The sequence below is a fragment of the Ostrinia nubilalis genome, chromosome 26 (assembly GCF_963855985.1).
Source record: "Ostrinia nubilalis chromosome 26, ilOstNubi1.1, whole genome shotgun sequence".
Lineage (NCBI taxonomy): Eukaryota > Metazoa > Arthropoda > Insecta > Lepidoptera > Crambidae > Ostrinia > Ostrinia nubilalis.
The window spans coordinates 8,613,464-8,636,225 of record NC_087113.1 but is presented as its reverse complement, the minus strand read 5'-3'; the positions used below and the strand labels follow the sequence as shown (position 1 = coordinate 8,636,225).

General features: G+C 37.1%; 1 protein-coding gene and 1 long non-coding RNA gene across 4 annotated transcripts in view; one reads left to right on the top strand and one right to left on the bottom strand.

Annotated features, from left to right (window-relative positions):
- The window catches only part of LOC135084566 (lachesin-like), a 215,225-nt gene that overhangs the window by 152,166 nt on the left and 40,297 nt on the right, over positions 1-22,762 (bottom strand). The window lies entirely within an intron of this gene.
- LOC135084500 (uncharacterized) lies at positions 150-6,498 on the top strand. 2 transcript variants are annotated; one of them, XR_010259862.1, is made up of 3 exons: positions 150-431; positions 795-885; positions 6,061-6,498. It is a non-coding gene; the product is annotated as an uncharacterized LOC135084500 (long non-coding RNA). The 2 variants fall into 2 exon arrangements; XR_010259863.1 differs by lacking the exons at positions 150-431; positions 795-885 and adding an exon at positions 4,027-4,518.

Genomic DNA, 22,762 nt, shown 5'->3' with positions numbered 1-22,762 from the left:
TTATACATACAGATAGGTGTAGAGCAAAATCTTGCAATATTAAAGACTAGCTTTTGCCCGCGGCTTCACCCGCGTGAAATTTATTTTGTCACAGATCGTCATAATTATAGCCTATATGTTATTTTTTTTTTTTTTTTTTTTTTTTTTATATGGCTACGCTATGCCTTTTGCCAGTGTCGAGTTAAAAACGGGGAAACGGGAATTGAGGAAAATTGCCTAATAACGGAATTTGGAAAGGATTTGGATCAGGAAAATAAGGATATAAAACAGGGAAAATAAACATTATTGTACACATAAATAAAAATTAAGTTTATAAACATCATAACTTTAAACTATTTACAGAAATAAAAGAGGCTATACAATTATATACATGAACATCTTTGTGAAACAGGAGAGACATTATGGAAGTCGGGAAGGGAATATGCAAAGAGGTAAGTTTTTGGATGAAATCAGATCGATCATAATTGGGACAAGAAAAGAAAATATGATTGATGGTGCCTGAATCATAACCGCACTCGCACAGATCATCATTAATGATGTGCAACCTGGCAAGGTGAGAGGGTGCACATGTGTGACCCAATCTCAGACGTATGATAATAGAGGTTACACATTTGTCAAATTTTAATTTAAAAAACCAAGGTTTTACAGGAATTTGTGGTTGAAGGAGTGAAAAAAGATAACCTTTCGATTTACTACTATCTTCCCAATCCGCTTGCCAAGAAGATATAAGAGATAGTTTAGGCAAAGACAACAGATCATGACAATAATTCTGATACGGATACATATCTCCACAGGTTACCGCCTCATTTGCAAGACGATCAGCAATTTCGTTGCCTCTAATCCCGCTGTGACCAGGAATCCAAACGAAACAAACATTCAGACCAAGTAAAGTACACTCATGAAATTCTTTTCTAATATCATATATAACAGGGAATTGGGTTCTGGATTTGAATGGAAAATGCTTTAAAGCATGAAGTGCACTCATGGAATCAGTGAAAATTACAGTATTATCAAGTTTATACAATTTGACATATTCTATTGCTCTCAAAAGGCCATAGCATTCCCCCGTAAAGACGGAGGTTTCAGGAGGAAATTTGACTTTTTGGACAATTTTATACTGTGTGTGGAAAATTCCCACTCCAGTAGTTTCAGTACAGGAATGTTTGGAAGCATCTGTATAAATATGATGAAAACCAGTAAACTGTGTGTCTAAAATTTCATGAAATTTAGTAACAATATTTATGTCTTGCTTATCAATAGGAAGAAAAGAGATGTTGATAGAGGTTAAAAGAGACTCAATGTTACAATGAAACAGTGGTAAGTATTTTGATCGGTGAATAGGGGAGGAGAGAGACTTTAATTTACTGTAACTCTGTAAAAGATAAGGAACAGTTTTATGTTTCCAATAGTTTGAAACGACAACTTTTTCAGACAAACATTGCAGTTTTGGTAAAAGCTGATGATTAGAAAAATAGAATATACGAAATAGAAATTTGTCACATAGGAACTGCCTCCTAAATTTGAGAGGGGGATCACAACATTCAACTTGAAGTGCATTTACTGGACTACTTTTCATTGCTCCTGTTACAATTCTAAGGGCTTTTGATTGAATAAGATCTAGTTTTCTAAAAGCTGATTTGTTACCTGGCTCTAGAAGGAATGTACCGTAATCTAAAACACTTCTAATGAGAGCATTGTAAATAAGTTTCATTGAATAAGGGTGAGCTCCCCACCATACACCAGATAGGCATCTAAGCAGATTTACCCTTTTTTCACATTTTTCTACTATATACTCACAATGCTGGCGTCCAGTCAGTTTCGAATCAAGAATTATTCCCAGAAATTTGTGAAAAGGTTTAACAGGGATAACATCATTATCATATGAAATTTGAACAGGTGGAGGGTTCTTAGATCTGGAAAAAACTACTATGGCACTTTTGTTTGCGGTTAAATTTAAACCATTTTTATCAAGCCAAGATTTTAAATTTGATAATGAGAATTTCAAAGTTGTCGCAGCTTCATCTATTTTTTTATTAATATTATACAACAACAAGTCATCAGCATATTGGAGAATTTTTATATTGCAATTATTAGAGATTGATGATGCTAGATCATGAGTGTAAACATTATACAGCAAAGGACTAAGGACAGAACCTTGTGGAAGGCCTTTCCAGCAAGTGCGATTGAACGTAGAGTCATCTTGTGACAGATCTAGACACCTTTCATATAAAATATTTATAATAAAATTGCATAACATTGTAGGGACATTTAGAGAATAAAGTTTATTAAGCAATATCGGGATTAGGACGTTATCATAAATTCAAATTCAAATTCAAATTATTTATTGCATGTCACATGGGTAAGGGTTGACAGGAACATAATATTGAACATGTGACGCCCAGTGAAGGCGTTGCAAAAACTTAAAAATAACATTAAATAAAATAGAGAATTATTACCTAAAATAAAATTAAATAAACATTAAAATTATAAAATCAAATAAACATTAAAATTAGAAAATTAAATACTATTAAATTATACAATTACATTATTATTATTATTAAATAAACAAAGACAGACCATTGCAAATAAACAATTATTCTATTCTATTCTATTCTACATAATATTTTCATTAAAAAATTCAGAGATGGAATAATAGCTTTTGAGAGTGAGAAACTTCTTTAATTGTTTTTCATATGATGATATTTTATCTATATTTTTAATTTCATTTGGGATGTGGTTATATATTTTTATTAACATTGAGTGTGGCGCGGAAGAGTATAATTCGAGTTTAGTAGTTGGTACCTTCAGTTTGTTTTGATAACGATTATTGCGTCTGATTAATTTAACAGGGGAGTAAAATTCAGGGTGTCTTCTTACGAACTTACAAGCTTCAAAAATGTATAGGCTAGGTAAAGTGAGTATATTAAATTTTATAAAATGGGGCTTGCAGGTGTCAGTTTGTTCTATATTAGATAAAATTCTGATACATTTTTTTTGAAGTATAAAAATTTCTTGGATTGCACTGCTATTTCCCCACAATATGATGCCGTAAGAGAGTCGCGAATGGGCATATGCATGATAGGCGGAGAGAGCAGTTTCCAAGTTGGTAATCCGTTTTAGTCGACCCAGGGCATATATGAAAGATGACAATTTGTTTGATAGCTTCTGGATATATGGTTTCCAATTTATATTTGTATCAATGTCAATACCTAACATAGAAGTTGAATCTACCGTTTCTATTTCCTTTGATCGATACTTAAAGTTAATGTCAAGGGGAGTTTTTTGGTATGGTCTGAATTGGATTAGTTTGGTTTTTTCAAGATTCAAGTGAAGGTTATTATGACTAAGCCAATCCATAATCGAGTCCAGTGCTACGACCAGGTCCGTCTCAAGCGTGACTGTATTTTTACATGGCAGGATAATCGATACGTCGTCTGCAAATGAGACACTATCGAAGGGAATTTTCTGAGGCAAGTCATTCACATAGGCCAGGAACAGAACACAGCCCAGGACGCTTCCCTGAGGGATAGAGCCGGTGATGGGGATAATGTCTGATCTTATGTGTTCAATGCGTTTCGTCTCAAAATCTGTATTTTCCACCTCAACATACTGATACCTGTTTCTGAGGTATGATTTGAACCAATCAAATGGCGTACCCCTTATACCAAGTCCGTAGAGTTTATCTAATAAAATTTTGTGATTTACTCTATCGTACGCTTTACTCATATCGAGTAACAGACCCACAGCGTATTCTTTATTATTAATAATGTCTAGTATTCTCTGCACGTACTTATATATAGCCAAAGTAGTACTTCTATTTTTTCGAAAGCCATATTGGGTATCGTTAAATATTTTAAATTTTTCAAAGAATGAGGTAAGTCGTTTAGCCATTGCCATTTCCAGTATTTTTGCGGATGTTGGTAGCAACGCGATTGGGCGATAATTATTTGCATCGGATTTGTCTCCTTTCTTATGGACTGGCTTAACCAATGATATTTTTAATGCATCAGGAAATGCTGTGTTTACATCTAGAAAAGCTGCTACAACCGATTGATTATCAGAAAAAGCAAGCCGGATATCTGTAATGAGTATACTGATACTATCCATGGTACTTTTTCCCTTTCTAAAACCAAATTGACTATCGGCAAGCAAATCATTACATTCAAGAAACCATTCGAGTCGATTTTTAATTAAGTGTTCAGCTAGTTTTATTAATACTGAGGAAAGAACTATTGGTCGATACGAAGATGGGTCTGACGGGGACTTATTTGGTTTAGGGATTGGCAACACTTTTTGAAACTTCCATGACAGAGGGACGTCACTACCTGTCATCGCAATTGAATTGATGATTTCCAAATAATATGAGAGTACTTGATCATCTAAGTTATGAAAGAAGGAATATGGGATACCATCTGCACCTGGAGACGAATCAGAAACGTTTTGTATGATTCCCTTAAGTTCAAACAGTGAAAATGGCCGGTCAATGGCAGACACAGGGTCTGGGACTGGCGAAGTTAGGTACAGTTTTTGAGGGACCCATGGTGGAGCTAGTTTGTCAACGAAAGCACCAGCGATTTCTAGTGGGATAGAAGGGCGAGAAGACTCTGTCATGCCAGATTTAAATCGGCGAATGTTTTGCCATACTATTGAAGATGGGGTTTCAGGGGAAATTGATAAGCAGAACTTTCTCCAACTCTCGAATTTTTTCTTTTTAAAAAGTTCACGAGATTCTTCTGTTACCTTACTTAATTCTGAAAAATTTTCATTGGTCATATTAGCTTTATATTTACGCTCGGCAGACTTTCTTTTTTTTATGGCCTCTGTACAATCACTGTCCCACCATGGTTGCGGGGGCAGCTTATGATTAAGTTTTTTTAAAGGAAAAGCTTTATTTGCGGAATCTACTAATAGATTGGTAAAGGATGTAGCGCAAGTGGATTCATTACCAGAAGAAACAATTGGAAGAGAGGGGAGATTGTTCTCAACACCTTCTTTAAATGTATTCCACGCATTGCTGGTCCTATCTGGAAGTCTATGTTTCAGTTGTGGAACATATTTAGAAGTTAAAGGACTATTAAATGGAAAGGTAATTAAAATGGGGTAGTGGTCACTGCCATATGATGAAGGGAGTGTTTGCCAAGATAACAGTGAAGCTAGGCTAGGGGAACATATTGACAGATCAACAGCACTTTGACTTTGGCCTGGACTGGTCAAACGAGTAGGAGATCCTGTATTTAATGTACACAAGTTATGATTATCAATGATGTCAAGTAACATTTCACCATAGTTATTTGAAATAGAACTGCCCCATGCTCGATGGTGACAGTTGAAATCTCCTAGAATAATCAAAGGTTTAGGTAGAGATGATATTATTTGATCAATTTCAGATAAGATAGAAGAACAGGGATGAGGAATGTATATAGACACTAAACAAAAATTATAAATACTTATTGCTACAATAGACAAATCAATACTGTGGTTAGGGATAGAAATTGTATTAAAAGGGACAGACTTGTTGATAAATATGGCTACCCCACCATATCCATCAACCCGGTCTTCCCTAATAGAATTATAGCCATTAACTTTCAACTTTTGGTTAGGTTTAAGCCAAGTTTCTGCCAGAGCAAAAACGAAAGGCTCAAACTTATTAATCATGTGAAAAAAGTCACTCTTTTTGCTGATGATACTCCGGCAGTTCCACTGCATTGCCTTCGCAGCCATTTTGAAGGAATCGAATTAAACTTTCTAGTAAAGGGGCGACGTTGGACGGTGATTTGATATTACACTGGGAAAAAACATTAATCAAAGTTATAATAAGACTAGATAAATTTGTTGCTGAATCTTCTTTAGGTTGGTTATTAATAGCACATCCATCCCTTGGGGATGGGAAAGAATAGTCACGTATTAAATTATTATGAGCCACTTTATCATAACCCTTAGAATGTGAAGGAGAAGGACGGGGTGTCATGAAGACTGTCTTTTTGTAAGATGATGCTTTTGGAGGACCAGAATTAGGGTTATAATAAGGAATATTTTTACTAAAAGAGCTTTGTTTTTCAGGGTTAGAGGACAACACGTCTGCATAGGACTTTGCGGCTGGAGGGTGAATCTTGGAAGCCTCTGCATATGAGATGGAATTTTCAGCCATATAAGACTTAATTTTTTTCTGACGGATGAATTCTGGGCATGACTTGCTAGTTGCAAAGTGGAAACCGGAGCAAAGACAACAGGAAGCTTGGTCTTCATAAACAGAGCACGAATCTCCCATGTGGGCCTGCCCACACTTAAAACAGCGAGGCTGGGACCTACATTGGGCCTTTGTATGACCAAATCGGCAACAATTAAAACATTGTACTGTAGGGAAGATATACAATTCAACTGGTAAAGCATTGTAGCAAATAAATACTCTTTTTGGTAAGGTTTGTCCGTCAAATGTTACAACAACTGATTGAGAGGGTTTCCAAGAAACTGAACCATTATTAAAAGATTTAAAATTCAGTCTGCGCACTTTTATTATTTTCCCACATCCTACTGGAACTGACATGTTTTCTATGACTTCTTCGGGGGACCATTCAGCAGGAACACCACGATCAAGTCCCATTCTAGTGACGTTGAATGTAGGGATAAAAGCCTTGAAATCATTAGAGTCCAGTTTAGGATGACTCATAAATGAGTTAGCCTGAGAGAAGTCTGAAAATGAGACTGAACATTTGTTTCGTCCGATTCTCTTGACGCTTCCATCAATAATGTTGTGAAAATTATGTCTCTTTAGAAAGTTCCCAAAAGTTACCGGATGCAAATAAACGCCGTCACTGGGAGACGATTGATTACGCTGAACGTGGACAATGTATGGAGCCGTATCAGAGTTATTGTAGAACTTGCGTCCAATAGTGACGGGAGCAGAGCCCGAATTTGGCAAATCCTGGTCTATAGGAGTGGGAGTAGGAGGATCTACTGTAGGAGTTTTGTCATCAGGGTTACTCATACGACCATCAACCTTTTTCTTTTCCTGTCCATGAAGTTTTCTTTTCTTGTGACTACGTTTGAGAGCGGGGGGAGCAGTAAATGAATTTTCGGAATCTGTATCATTTGTTACCGTCACATAAAATCCTACTGAAGGAGAAGACTGTCCAGGAGAGCTGATAGACTCATCAAAAACAGGGGGAACTGATCCTCCTGGGTCAGGAGGATCGTTCATGGTGAGAGACGAAATTGAGAAAAAACTTACCTAATAACAGCTCAAATAACACTATCTACACAAAATATACGTACACACTAATAAATATTTACACTAAAACTACTTCCCTGATCACAATTACGCGAAAATTTATAAATAAAATCGGAAAGTTAAAAAAGACACCCGCCGAGTTTAACGTTTCCCGCGCTTTTTTTGCTATATGTTATTCTGGGTTATAATACTGTAAAGTTTCATCAAAATCCGTTCAGTAGTTTTTACGTGAAAGAGTAACAAACATCCAGACGTCATGACATCCAGACATCCATACTTTCGCATTTATAATATTAGTAGGATTAAGTTCTTTCATAACTTTCTGTAGGTAGGTAATTTTACGATTCTGTGTGAAAATTTTGAATTTTCATCATCATCATCATCTCAGCCATAGGGCGTCCACTGCTGAACATAGGTCTCTCCTAACGCTTTCAATGTTGCCTATTTGGTAGCGGCCAGCGTCCGTCTATAATAAATAGATGTTAGTCATTATTTAAATCATAACATCCCACTGCTATTGTTCAATGATCAAAATTTTAGTCGTTTTCAAAAGTCACTATCAACATTTTTTATTACATAAACTTATTTTAACACCTTCTAATAATGTTTTAATCAACCTCTAATAATAGCCTCAACTTCCCGCCTTTTCTAACCAAAAAATAAAAGTAACCTATAAAAAAACCTGATGACTTTTATTTTTTTCTAACCCCTTCACGGCTCATGATTAACAATATCACCCACCGTTACTGTGATGTGACGTTTTGACACATTGGTGTAACGTGTAACAAAAAGTATTTATGAAGAGCGATAAATAACGCTGTATAATCTGTGTAGTTTTTGTCTGTGGTTTTGGATTAGCGGTGATAGGGTGTAATGGAACGTGGGTAGTATGATTTAGGATGTATTTTAATTCATACGTGGTTTGTGAATAGCGTACTCCGATTCTTACAAAAAGTGCTCCTTTTCAAGTAGTTTTTTAGTTAAATATAATTAAAGGTAACGATTACCTACATTTATATAAATGTTCTACCTTTTATGTTTCCATGCTTAAGACACTACTTACATTGAACAATTTTGGCATAAAGATGAAGTAATAGGAAATAGCTAAAAGATTGCCCCAAGAAAAAAATATACAACGAATTTACGTATTTTTATTTTAAGTAAAAAGTTCCTTTGCAAATTATTCAACAACCATTTTATTTCATGACACTAACAAGTCCATGTTGTGACAATCGCCTTCACAAATACCCTTGAAAACAGCTGAAATGTTTAGTTAAAAACATCTATTTTTAAAATCCAATCAACGTGGTTAATGAGGCATAGAAAATTTTGCCATAAATTAAAAGACCGTTCATTTACCAGACAGTCTTGGATCGAAAACTTTTTGGAGCTAATAATATATCTTTTTTAATGACCTGCATCATCTTTAATCATTTGACATTGGTAAGTATGCCCAAGCGCATGATTGAAGCCATAAAAACTGAATTGATCAATCAATTTTTGATCACCGACAGAGATCCATATTCTTTTTTGTTTTAACGGCACTGGAGAGATCTTGTTGGATGACTTCAAGGGGTGTGACATGCACCAATAATGTATACTTATGTTTTTGTTAACCCACTCATGTGACATGGAATAAATAATTTGAATTTGTTTTATTTGTAAAATTGACTTAACTTTTTTATAGAAACGCAGTAAGTACATTATTATGACTCTCCTCTTCTTGATGAACTGACGATCATAGCTAACAGAAGATGGCTGAAAGATTGGGAGTTTGTGCATTGTAGTGTTCCTTAATGAGAGGTCAGCAGTGGACTGTCTGTCATAGGTTGATAACGATAATCCTTAAGAGAAAGGCGTTCAACAGTGGATTGTCTGTCAATGGTTATGACCTTGACGCTGACTATATTAAGGAGAACGTAAAAGTTCTGTAGGCTAAATATTGCAGGTGACAAAACTTGGGACTATTGTCCCAAGACAGAAAATTTTGGCGACAGAAAAAACTCTGTAGAGTGGAATCCTTTTTTTTACGTCTTTGTAGTGAAAGATTTATTTCCCATTGAAGCCACAAAAAAGAAATTGACAAATGACCTGCAAAGATTCAAATTAAAAGTAAGAGTGACGTTTTAGTGCCGGTCATTGAGACCACTTGAGCGCATTGCAGGGTTTTAACTCATACTGGAGCTTCGTTAACCCTTCAATGACGTTGGGGCGACGAAAGGCCGGTTTATGGTTTGTTTATGGTTCAATATTGGGGCGATGAAAACGAGATGGTTATAGGGTTGTTTTTTGTCGTATGAGGAAGGAAGTGGTAGTGTAAGTAGATAGAAATCTCGTAATCTAAAAGATTACTACTGTTTAGGTTAGATATTTCAAAATACGCTTCTTCTTCTGTCGTGTCGACAACAAATCTATACAGTGTCAGCCCAAAACTTCGCTACAAGAGTGGCGTTATCAATAGCATTCATTAAATCTTCCAGAAAAGTTCGCGAGTGGCGGCCACGGGCCGGAAGACGTAGCGTGGGTAGGTCTCACACTAGGTGGACCGACGATCTGATGAAGGTAGCGGGACGAACCTGGATGCGGGCGCCGCAGGACCGGTCGTTATGGAAATCCTTGGGGGAGGCCTTTGTCCAGCAGTGGACGTCATTTGGTAGTAGGTCAATCCAAGTTATTCAAATTTATGCATGCGAGTCATTTCTACTAGTATCTTAATATGTAAGTCTAGATTAGCACGTCACTACCTTGTTTAATATACCACGCAATCTTGTATACCCATTCTTATAAGATTCACCATACAAGAATGCATGGTAAATTCAGTGAACTGCTCCTGAATCGAATGTAGGTACCTACTACTGCTATTTCTATTTATTTATATTAACCGGCAGACAGTGGTGTCTGAGTTTGTTGCGGCGCTTCTTCTCAGCACTTGCCAAATGTTGGTCTCGAAGCGCTGGTAGGGTAATAAGATTATGAGACATGTAGAGGCTCCTTAATAGCAAAATGACGATTTGTAGGAACTATTTATTAGTCTAAACAAATAAAGAAATTTTGACTTTTGACTTTTGGCTGAAACGAATGACAAGTCCGATGCGACGATTGTACTCAATAATAAAAACTTAATAAAAATGACATTGAAGCATTTCAATTCAGACCAAATTTGCGACGAGACGCGGAAAAAGTTTGTTCAATTGATATTGGCAATGACCTACGGGCTGCGTGCGCGCATGCAGTCAAATGTGAAGCTTGATTGGCTGTGCTAGGGATGTTATGGATATGTAGTTTCGGTTATGGATACGGTTACGGATATAGGAATAATATTATACCGGTTTCGGTTACGAATATTTTGTTATTTCGGATATCCGAAAGTTTCGGTTACGGTTAGATATCCGTATCTGTGCTTTAGAATGCAATTTGCAATAGTTGTCCAACACGGTTAATTCATGGCCGCACACTTTACATCGAATAAAAAGTAATAAAAAAATAAAAATTGATACTAGATGGCATTATAAAGGTAAATCAGGCTGTTATACCTTTACATATAATGCTATGCAAAAACAATTTAAACTGCCTACATCCAAAACTATCCGAAACTTTTGAATCGGTTACGGTTTCGGATATTTATTATTTCGGATAATTATCCGAAAGTTTCTATTACGGTTACGGATATCCATAACATCCCTGCTGTGCACGGTAATTAGAGGCCTAATTCTTGATGGTAATGACGATTGACGATGAAACGAAGGCCAATGGTAATGATGATTGCTTTGCTTTGAAAGGTTACAAAAGAATCAATGGGTATTACTAGCATCCCGCCCCGGGGCAATTGACCTTCACTGGTTGGGTTTTATAGGCGGTCAAGCTATAGATCCTGGCTACACAGGAGTTGCAGCGGTGGGAACGAGAGGTGGAAATAGTCTCGTAGCAACCCGCCCCGGCTTCGCACGAGTGCATCGAATTTATTTGTACTTATAAACCTTCTTGAACCACTCTATTTATTGCTGAAAACCGCATAAAAATCATTTACGTAGTGTAAAAGATCTTAGCGATCAGACAGCGGGAGCTACCTACTTTGTTTTATACTATGACTAGCGGCCGCCCGCGACTTCGAACGCGTGGATCCCGTTTTACCCCTTTAGTGGTGGAGTTTCGTAAAATCCTTTTTTAGCGGATGCCTACGTCATAACATCTAGGCCTGCATGCTATTTCAGCCCGATCCGTCCAGTGGTTTGGGCTGTACGTTGATAGATCACTATGTCAGTCAGTCAGTCAGTCACCTTTGAGTTATATTATATTTAGAAAAGATATTATGATCAAGACATCATCATCAGATCATTTGGTCTCCACTGCAAAGCCTTCTCTAATTTACCAAAGATAATTTAAGGCTTTGGCCTAAACTCCCCATCGTCACCAGGCGTGTTGGGGAGGCCTGATGTTCTTATATTTGTCCCTTACGCCCGTATTCACAAAAATTACTGCTTCACTTAAGAAAGCATCGTTTGTCAATACGGACGTTAGTCGCCTTTTACAAGATTGGGGTCATATTCTGCCTAAACTACACGGGCAGTCTCATTATTTAATTTCGAACATTGTTTAAGTTGGGAGCACGTAAGATTTTTATGATTGCAACTTTAAAACAGCTGTGGGTACAGACTAAACAAGGGTGAGCAACGTCGGGTGTGTATGTGTGTGTAATGTAAACAATGCGTGGGAGCCATATTGAACTTGAGGAAGGAGAGTTTAAGCTTTTAGTTAAAACTTCTTACAATTTAATTTAAGATGTTGATGACGAGGTAGGTAAGTACTTAAATTTAAACGTGATGAATTAATGAAAAATAATAAATCCAATACGGTCTTCTCTATTTCATCATCATCGTCATCATTTCAGCCATAGGACGTCCACTGCTGAACATTAAGCCTCCCCTAATAATTTCCACAATGGCCGGTTAGTTGCTGCCTGCATCTAGCGCCTTCCTGCTACCTTTATGAGGTCGCCACCTTGTGGGTGGACCTTCTCTAGTTACCGTTAATGATTAACTTGATTATGCCACATTATTTCACTGTAGTAATTTCTTCTGGCGCAGTTGGGTAAAAATAAAAGGTAAATAATGTATGTACATTTACTTGCTGTCTTTACCTATGTTTTACTGCAATTGAAACTTCTACCTTTTTTACCTAATATGTATTCTATTTCAAACTATACTCGATCACCGTGTGGGGTGTGTGACGTCACGTGACCGTGTCATCCATTCGGGACGTCACACGGTTGTATTCCATGGTTTATAAAATTGAATAAGAAATTGAATAATTGCGTTTTTATGCAGTTTTAGACATGACTAATTAATAATTACGTTGGAGGTATAGGGGTGGAAGAATTTACACGGTAACTAGCGGCCGCACGCGACTTCGTACGCGTGGGTCCTGTTTAACCTCCTTAGGGGAGGAGTTTCGTAAAATCCTTTCTTAGCGGATGTCTACGTCATAATATCTACCTGTATGCCAAATTTCAGCCCGATCCGTCCAGTGGTTTGGGCTGTGCGTTGATAGATCACTATGTCAGTCAATTAGTCACCTTTGATAGTAGGTTTAGATTTAGTTATTACAGACAGTTTCTTACTATTTTTCAGCAATAATATATTTTCTGAGATGCTGTCAACTGCATTTTCTTTGGGCATTTTTTATCCTTGGTACTTATAATCTTTGCGGGAAGTGAGAAGGGCTTTGCGATTTTCTAATTATGTCATTTTCATATTTATAATAAGTGCAAAAGATCAAATAAAGTCACCTACACTAATGTTACAAAGAGGAAAGATTTGTTTCTTTGAATTGAATAGACTCCGAAACTAATGGACCTATTTGAAAAATTCTTTCACCATTTGAATCCTACATTATGCAGATGAAAATAGGCTAGAAATTCCCAAAATCGGTACGAAATTCGCCGAGTCAGACAGTTTTAATAAGTACATTACACGTTTGAACCAAATTGATTTTGTATCATGGCAACCCCAAGCGGTTAACCACTCGCCAACCGGTTCACTTACAATCGCACATACACTTATTGCAAATTACTCCCAAGTTATTTGACCGTGTGTAAAATAAAAATAACGAATCTCGAATCACTTGAAAGCATGGCAGGAGAAAAACAAACTGAGAATCTGAGTCACGACTATATGGGGATACAGGGATACTGGGGCAGCGGGTACGGGGTTATTTACACCGACGTGTAATGGTAAACATCCTCTGTGTTCGAATAGAAGACCATCATCATCATCATATCAGCCATAGAACGTCCACTGCTGAATATACGGAACTATTCCCACATCTTGTTTCCACCGCTGCAACTCCTGTGTAGTCTGGATGTATCCAAATGGCAATAAAAACCCACTGCTGAAAATGGCCTTCCCCCAATGACTTCTATAAAAACTGGTTAGTAGCAGCCTTCTTGGATGCAGGCCGCTACCAACCTAATAACATAATACCAACTGCCATGAAATTTATTGCAGGTTCTAAGAGAGTCCCTCTGTGGTTGAGGATTCATCAGGTGAGATACAGGTCAAGAGTTCCTCTAAGCAATATTCGATCTTAAGATCCATAGAAGCAAAAACTTCGATGAAGACTTAATTCCTTCAACGTTACAGTACATTGTAATGAAATCCCATTCAGTTATGTTTATTTTAAGCTTTCGACTTAAGAGAAAAAAGTTCAAAGTGTTATTGCGAAAGTCGAGATCTTACTTCTCAATTTCACACCTTGTATCTTTGCAACAAAGTTAAAATTCGAATAACGTTACATATCTGTCGGTAACACTTCTCCGAAGTGATTTTATGTAGAGTTACTGTCTGCACATCAGACAATACATTTTTGCTACAAAATAACACCTTATTGCAACGAAATAAGGCCACAGGATTTATCTGGACTTGCTGTAACTGCATCGCATGTGAGACAGCGACATCTGTATGTAAATTATTGACCCAATTATTTGATGGGAACACATTTAATTGAGTCCATATTGAGGTTAAGTTTTACCGTTACTTTATCCTTTATTCATGATCGAAATTTCTTTTAAGTTACGAAGTCGAACCTTAACTTCGAACTTCTCCTATGTTCTTCTGATTAATTTCGTTGCGGGTCCAATGACAGTTTAACTTGCCCCCGGCACAAACTTGACCTTCATTAATTGGGTTTTTATGGCGGTCAAGCTGTAGATCCTGGCTACACAGGAGTTGCAGCGGTGGAAACGAGAGGTGGAATAGTCCCGTGAACTCCAGTTATTGCACGCCATGCACGTAAATCTAGTCATGTAATTTTTGAAAATTAGATTAAGACCACTTTCACTCTTTCCATGGATGTCGTAAGAGGCGACTAAGGGACAAACATGCGAACATCAGGCCTCCCCAACCCGTCTGGCCAGCTGCAGCGTGGGGAGTGTAGGCCAAATCCTCCATTTGCCTCTGGTAAGTTAGAGAGGGTCGTGCTCCTGCAGTGGATACTAAATGGGCTGACGATGACACACATTTGATTTTCGAAAATCTGGTAAGTTCGAGAGGGACAGAGGGTGGTTCTGTAGTAGAAACTAAATACATAACTATCTTGATAGAGCCAGAATTAATCATGGAGGAAGTCCCAGTGGGGATTTTGCTCTCATCGCCCATATTCTCAGAAGAAATCTGCGCACAGTCTTTTGACTGATCTCATGATAGAATAAATAAAAAATATACAACTGGTGTAAAATTGGTGTAGAGCCGCCTCTGTGGTCTAGTGATAAGACCACCTGCTTCAGACGCAGAGGTCCCGGGTTCGATTCCTAGTGGGGGAAGATTTTTCTGTCCGGTTTGGTTGGTAAGTCCGCCTGGCTAGCTACCTCCATCTTACCTAAGTCTGTCGCCATAACAACAATGTTAACAGCATTGTTGTGTTCTGGTAGTTAGAGGTAAGATAGCCGTTCCTCCGTGGTTGAGGATTCCGGGTGAAGCTCGCTTCCACCTTCGGCCTGATCATCACTTACCACAGGTGAGATACATGCCAAGAGCTTCCTCGTTGTGGATAAAAAAAAAGAGTAAAATTAAACAACCTTACGATGATGATACTTATAAGCAACGGCGCAATATCTTCTAGATCTATATTTGCTTAATTACAAAATGGTTTACAAGGTTGGCTAATATTAACGCTTGCATTAATTTCCGCGAGGCCGTGTTTAACAAACGTGCTGTTCTAACAAACATGATTAGGTTATTAATGTGTTAACGTAAAGCTTATTTTTATTCTAATTAGTATAATGATTCTTTGTCGATGACTTCATAAAGGTTGCAGGGAAGCGCTGGACGCAGGCAGCTAACCAATCGATCAACATGGAAAGCATTGGGGAAGGCCTTTGTTCAACTGTGGACGTCCTATGGCTGAAATGATGATGATGATGATGATGATTTGTCGTTTAGTACTAACTAGCTCCAAATTCGTGCTGCCTATATTCATCAGAAATAATGTAGGATCCTAATGGTGAAAAAATTTACCAAATTGATCCTATAAAATTCTCTCAGTGGACCGACGATCTGGTGAAGGTCGCAGAAAACACATGGATGCGGGCAGCGCAGGACCGTTGTGCCGATCTAAGAGGGAAGCCTTTGTCCAGCAGTGGACGGCATTAGGTTGAATTACGTTTGACTCTCGATTTCTGATCTGACTCTGTCTTTACATTTACGATAAAATAATGACAAAACAATGACAGTTTACACATAATGACAGTTCAACTCTACCCAGGGACAAACTTGACTTTCATTGGTTGGGTTTTTATTGGCGGTCAAGCTGTAGATCCCGGCTACACAGGAGTTGCAGCGGTGGGAATGAGAGGTGGCAATAATCTCGTAGACACAAATGTTCACTTACTCGTAGATCATGACTTATCACTTCTCAAAAACTTAATAAATCTTCCCAATCAGTTCATTATCCCTTATAAATTCGATCAATGACTTAAATCGATGATTAATGCATTGAACAATCGATACACAATCGATTGTATTGTCTTGTAATGTTATTCATTGAGTTACGTAATGCTCATGAATTTATATCAAAGATTAATGAATGGTGACATTATGCTTGTAAGATCCGAAATCGTGTGTGGCTTAAATTTTATATACCTCTTACCTATTTAATTAATCAAAGTTTTCGCGACGGAGAATTTCCCAACTTGTTAAAGATATCAATAGTCAAACCGGTTCATAAAAAAGACGACAAAAGCAACCCTAAAAATTATAGACCAATAGCCATCCTACCATCATTTTCAAAAGTAATTGAGAAGGCCATGTGTAATAGACTGTACATATTTTTAGAAAAGTTTAAAATTCTAGATGATTGCCAGAATGGATTCCGAAAAACTAGATCAACTACCTTGGCTGTATATAAATACATCCAAGCTGCCCTGCAACATCTAAATGATAAAAAATATGCCTTGGGTATATTATTAGATATGACCAAGGCATATGATAAAGTTTCACATAACATCCTATTGTCAAAATTATATGGTTCAGGTATACGAGGTACAGCTTTTAACTGGTTTAGATCATACTTGTCAAACAGAAAACAAATAGTCCAAATTGATTTCCACAACACTACAACTAACGAGATAGAAACAATAACATCAGAAGAGAGACACATGACCTGTTCCATTCCTCAAGGGAGTGTACTAGGCTGTGTCCTCTTTTTGATATACATTAACGATCTTCCAAAAATACTAAACAAAGAAATATCATTACCTATACTTTTTGCAGATGACGTATCAATCTTAATTAAGTGCGAACAAAACTCGAACCCCGACATCCTTATAAGTGACACATTAGCAAATATAACGCATTGGCTGGAACTACATAACTTAGAAATTAATCTTAAAAAAACAAAAGTAATACAATTCCGACCATATACAAAAGCCCCTTTAGACATCAATATAACACTTGGAAAAAATGTACAATTAGAATCAGTAGAAACTTTTAATTTACTAGGACTACACATAGACACAAACATTAACTGGAAAACGCACATAGATCAAATAAGAACCAAAATATCAAAATTTACATACGCCCTATTTGAAATAAAACACAGCACAAACACAGAAACAGCACTAACAGCGTATTACGCCTATGCATACTCCTGGCTTAAATATGGAATAATGCTATGGGGCAACAGCGTTAATGCCAATGATTTATTTCTATTGCAGAAAAAGTGTATAAGAATCATAGCCCAAATAGATAACACACAGAGTTGCAAACCTTATTTCATAAAATACAAAATAATGACCCTAACAGCAATATATATCCATGACCTATGCTCATTTGTTTATAGAAATACACATTTATTCAAAAAAATGCAAGACACCCATAACGTTAATACTCGACACAAAGAAAAGCTATGCCTCCCATACTCCAGAATAAAAATGTTAAATACCAGCCCATATTACATGGCCATCAAGTTATATAATAAACTACCACAAGAAATAAAAAATGAACAAAAGTACACAACATTCAATAAAAAGTTGAAACAATACTTAATAAATAAATGTTACTATAAATTAGATGAATATTTAAATAATAAATAAAATAATAATACAGGACTAATTTTGTGATACAACTAATACACTAACGTAAACTGAATAACTTTTAATGGCGCTCTGGACTGTAAATAAATACTTAAAATATAATATTATACTTACCTACAAAATAAATAATTATATAGCATGCATGCAGCCCTCCAAAAAATTTGCAATACCTAAACTAGGTTACTAAGTTTTAAGCACTGTATTTAGTTATAAGACCTTATGTACCTACACTTAGTGAGCAAATAAATGAATATGAATATGAATATGAATATGATTTTCGTAAACGGCTTATCAAGTATTATGGTTGATATAAAGTATCTATAAAAGGCCTCTTTATCACTTGTTACTACACATTATTAATGCTTATCCAGTAGTCATAGTAACGGCTTTGCTAGTTTGGAGCTACGAAATTGGTATTATTACGAGTAGGTATAGGTAGTTTGGTATAATTTATTTTTATTTGGAATTGTGTCATATCCATAATAATTTGTTTGCTGTCATCATTTATTTATTTTTTATTTTTTTTCTTTATTCAGTAAACCATTTTATTCTTTATTCATTTTGTACATCGCGCTATAGGTATCGTTCGTTCGTTTCAGCCAAATGACGTCCACTGCTGGAGAAAGGCCTCCCCCAAAAATTTTCCATAATGACCGGTCCTGCGCTGCCCGCATCCAGATACTTTCCAGGACCTGCACCAGATCTTCGGTAGTAATTAGGGATAATCAGAAAATATATTTTCAGACTTCAAGATCAATATCCGTAGACACTTTTTATGAGTGTTCCAGAAAAAAAGAACGTCTAATATTTACTTTATAACTTAAAGCCCCATTGTCAAGCCCCCTTACATTCCCGGTACTCCAATGTTTCTTCATTAGTCCCTCCAGAATACTTGACGTTGGCCCTATTAATTTCTCAACGCGATTAACTACGCCACTGATTCTCAAACTGTGAGCCTCGGTACCCTGGGGCATCGTGGGGAATAAGTAGTAGAACCACTGTTTGTTTATTGCCTAAACCAAACCCTACCTGCCAGTGCTGTACCTATGAGTACATACCGTTTGCTACTTTTCTTGTTAGTTTCATTGTAAACTACACACACAATATCTATACAGTGCACAAGCACTCTAACTCTACACAGTATTATTTTTCCTAATTTGTCCCATATGGTTATGTGCTTTGGAGACATCAATAATTGTAAGATGCCTTTGTAATTACATCCTGCATGATAGCAGAAGATTACATAACAAGAATTCTCATAGAAGATCTCCTATCTGATGTAGGGATTTTCTTCCAGGTATTTGTTCCTTCATTTCTGGATTTTAAAGGCGGTTAAGCTAAAGCTCCTGGCTCAACAAATCACGTAGCAAAAGAAACGAGAGATAGGAATAGTCTCGTTGAAATGACATGACATTTAGGTAGGTATCCTGAACTGAAACAGTTTGGGAATCACTGAACTAGGCTATTGTAATGAGTCGCAGCCGCGCCCAGTAGATTAATGGAACTGTGGCTATCGGCCATCTTGGACTAGGAGACCGAATTAATAAGGCTTATTGTGTATTATATAGGACAAAGATATAATAGCCTAGGTACTTTGGACAGAAATTAGTTTTTTATTCACAAAGAGGAACCTCTTGGAAATCTCACCTGATGGAAAGTGATGATTAGGCCGAAGGTGGAAGCGAGATTCACACGGAATGCTCAACCACAGAACTGGCTATCTTACTTCCAACTGCCGGGCAGTTAACATTGTTGTTATGACCACAGACTTAGTTAAGATGGTGGTAGGAGTCAGGCGGACTTAGAACAAGCCCTAACGAAACCGGTCAGAAAAAGCTTCCCCCACTGGGAATCAACTTAATAACTTAAATTTTTACCTGTTCAGATATTAAGATGTAGTAAAACAATATACACCTTTCAGATGATATTGCGTAAAAAAGTAACAAATCTCCTCTCACAAACTTTTACATAAAAATATTAATAGGATATAATGCACAAAACTGTACTGAAGTGTCCTATAATACACCGAACTGTACTAAATGTAAAGTAAATTTCAATATTAATCGAATACCAACTCGGAGATCGGATCTCGATAGTATTGTTCGAGTCGATCGATTCATTATTCGAATACCACGATATTTCGTAACCTCCTCCATAAACCTGTTTGATGTCGGAATGAAGAAATACTAGTTGCTAAAGTTGGGTATCATTCATGTATATGGAAAAATCAATCAAAATAGCATCGTCATTTATGTTGATAAATATTTCAATTGCCTTTAACAGTATGTTGCTAAATCTTATAAACTACAGTCTTGATTTCACTCAACTCTACTTATTATTAAAGAAAAAGTGTGAAGGGACAACTCATCTTTATATTAATCTACAAATTGTAATAGGTATTTATTTTGTTAAATGCTGATAATGTTCTCGGATTTCAATCAAAATAGTATATAATAATATCTACATTAATGATTCAGTTCACTGTATTTTAAGTTTTAGTAGAAGATTTTACTCCACACACAAAAAAAATGTATACTTAGGCTGGGTTGCACCATCTTACTTTAACTTTGACAAACGTCAAAATCTGTCAATCTCCATACAAAAAACACCGGTTAACGTTATAGTTACGGTCAAAGTTAAGTAGTGCAAATCAGCCTTATACTCTGACTGTCTTTAAAATAGCCCACTGTAATTATACCCTGAACAAAATTTCAAGCTTCAGATGAACAACAACAAATTCTTAATTTACCATGAAACTAGATTTGGAACTAACTAGTCTAGATTTAGGCCCAGAACAGACAGTGAAACGCAACTGCAACGAAACTGCAACTTTGCGATTATTCTGATGAATGTAACTGAAACTGAAAGTTTCAAACTGGTCGCGTCATGTGTAGTCTCTCAACGGACGCTATGGCAGAAACTTAGATGCAACTCAAAAGTAACTATCAGTTGCAGTTTCGTTGCAGTTGCGTTTCACCGTCTGTTCTGGGCCTAAGTCGCAGATCACGAGCAAAATAAAATAGCATCTTCCTCCACCATTGTCAATGTCAAGTGCAAGGTCGAAGCATGTTAATGGACCGGTAAACGGACAATAACAATTAAACAAAAGCCTGACCATTGCCAAGTAGCAGCCTTATGTAACTACACGTAACAATCGTTCAAGGTCAAATGTAATCTTGATTAATTGCATAAAATGTCGAGTAGTTGTTTTTCTTTCAACTTGATTACTGCTATGGTTCTTAAATCATCATCATTATCTCAGCCATAGGACGTCCACTGCTGAACATAGGCCTCCCCCAATGCTTTCCATGTTGCCCGGTTGGTAGCGGCCTGCGTCCAGCGCCTTCCTGCTCCCTTTATGATGTCGTCGGTCCACCTTGTGGGTGGACGTCCCACGCTGCGTTTTCCGGTACGCGGCCTCCACTCCAGAACCTTGCTGCCCCATCGGCCGTCAGTTCTGCGTACTATGTGCCCTGCCAACTGGCCACTTCAGATTGCTAATCCGTCGGGCTATGTCAGCGACTTTAGTTCGTTTACGGATCTCCTCATTTCTGATTCTATCTCGTAAAGAAGTGCTCTGGTTCCTAAGTGGATTTGTTGAATTCTCTCCTTTTTAATTAAACTCTTTAAATGAGAGCTAAATATAACTAGGTACATATTTTAGTTCTAGGTTGCTATTACTTTCCTAGAATTACTCCACCATTTTAATAGGATTTCAGTAGTGGAAACTATAAACCAATGAGTCCGCCCTAAAACCCATTAAATTTCAATTAATTGTAAATAAGATTTTCAGTTGCTTTTAAAATCAATAAACATTCGTTTCTATTGTGTGATTCTTCTAGCTAGAGTTTGCAAGGAAGTGATGTGATTTTCCATTGTATGTTGTTTTATGTGTTACCTCTGTCTTGTTTGCTTTTTTTTATTAACCTCTTTTGTCTTTTGTGATGTCCATTGCAATAAATGTTTCTTTCTTTCTTTCTTCTTTCTGATACGGTCCTACATTCGTCAGAAATCGTTGTTTCGTTTGACAGCTTATAAAACGTAAGTTAATTCATTGATCATATTTCTCTAACCTCCCCGGGTTCTAAACCTTTTTTTTCTAAGAATTATCAAGTCTATAAAGTGCAAGTATCAGAATAAAACCATTATTGAGATACTTCTTACAGTTCTTACACAATCATACCTCTTCGACTCAGCCAAATTATTGTAATGTCAAAAACCTTTTTCATTGCCAAGACCGCACCTTATGTAACACCGAAAATGCATTGACCGATTCATGATCAAGGTTTCATATATCCACGTAATCTTAACATTTTGGTGTGATTTTTATGGTCTAAACCACTTTGATCACCTAGATTTGATCACCCAGGTGATCAAAGTGGTCTCCAGGCACAGAATAAGTTGCTCCAGGCGATACTTTGGTGTCCTTTGATCAACTAGCGGCCGCAACTAGCGGATGTTTTTTTTTACCCACAACGAGGAAACTCTTGGCCTGTATCTCACCTGATGGTATAAAGTGATAATCAGGCCGAAGAAAGCGAGCTTCACCCAAAATCCTCAACCACGGAGGAACTGGCTATCTTACCTCTAACTGCCGGAACACAACAATGCTGTCAACATTGTTGTTATGGCGACAGACTTAGGTAAGATGATGGTAGCTAGCCAGGCGGACTTAGAACAAGCCCTACCACCAACCAAACCGAACAGAAAAATCTGCCCCACTGGGAATCGAACCCGGGACCTCTGCGTCTGAAGCAGGTGGTCTTACCACTAGACCACAGAGGCCTTTGAAGTTTGTAGGTATTAAGGTTTCTGAGATTTCCTGATTAATCAGTGAGTGGTATTTCGCTTTAGATTAAAATAATCATGACTTGTACCTCGATTGTTTGTAAGTAACTCATATAATAGCTAAAAATGATCTGTCTAACATCCTAGATCGAGCGGAGAAG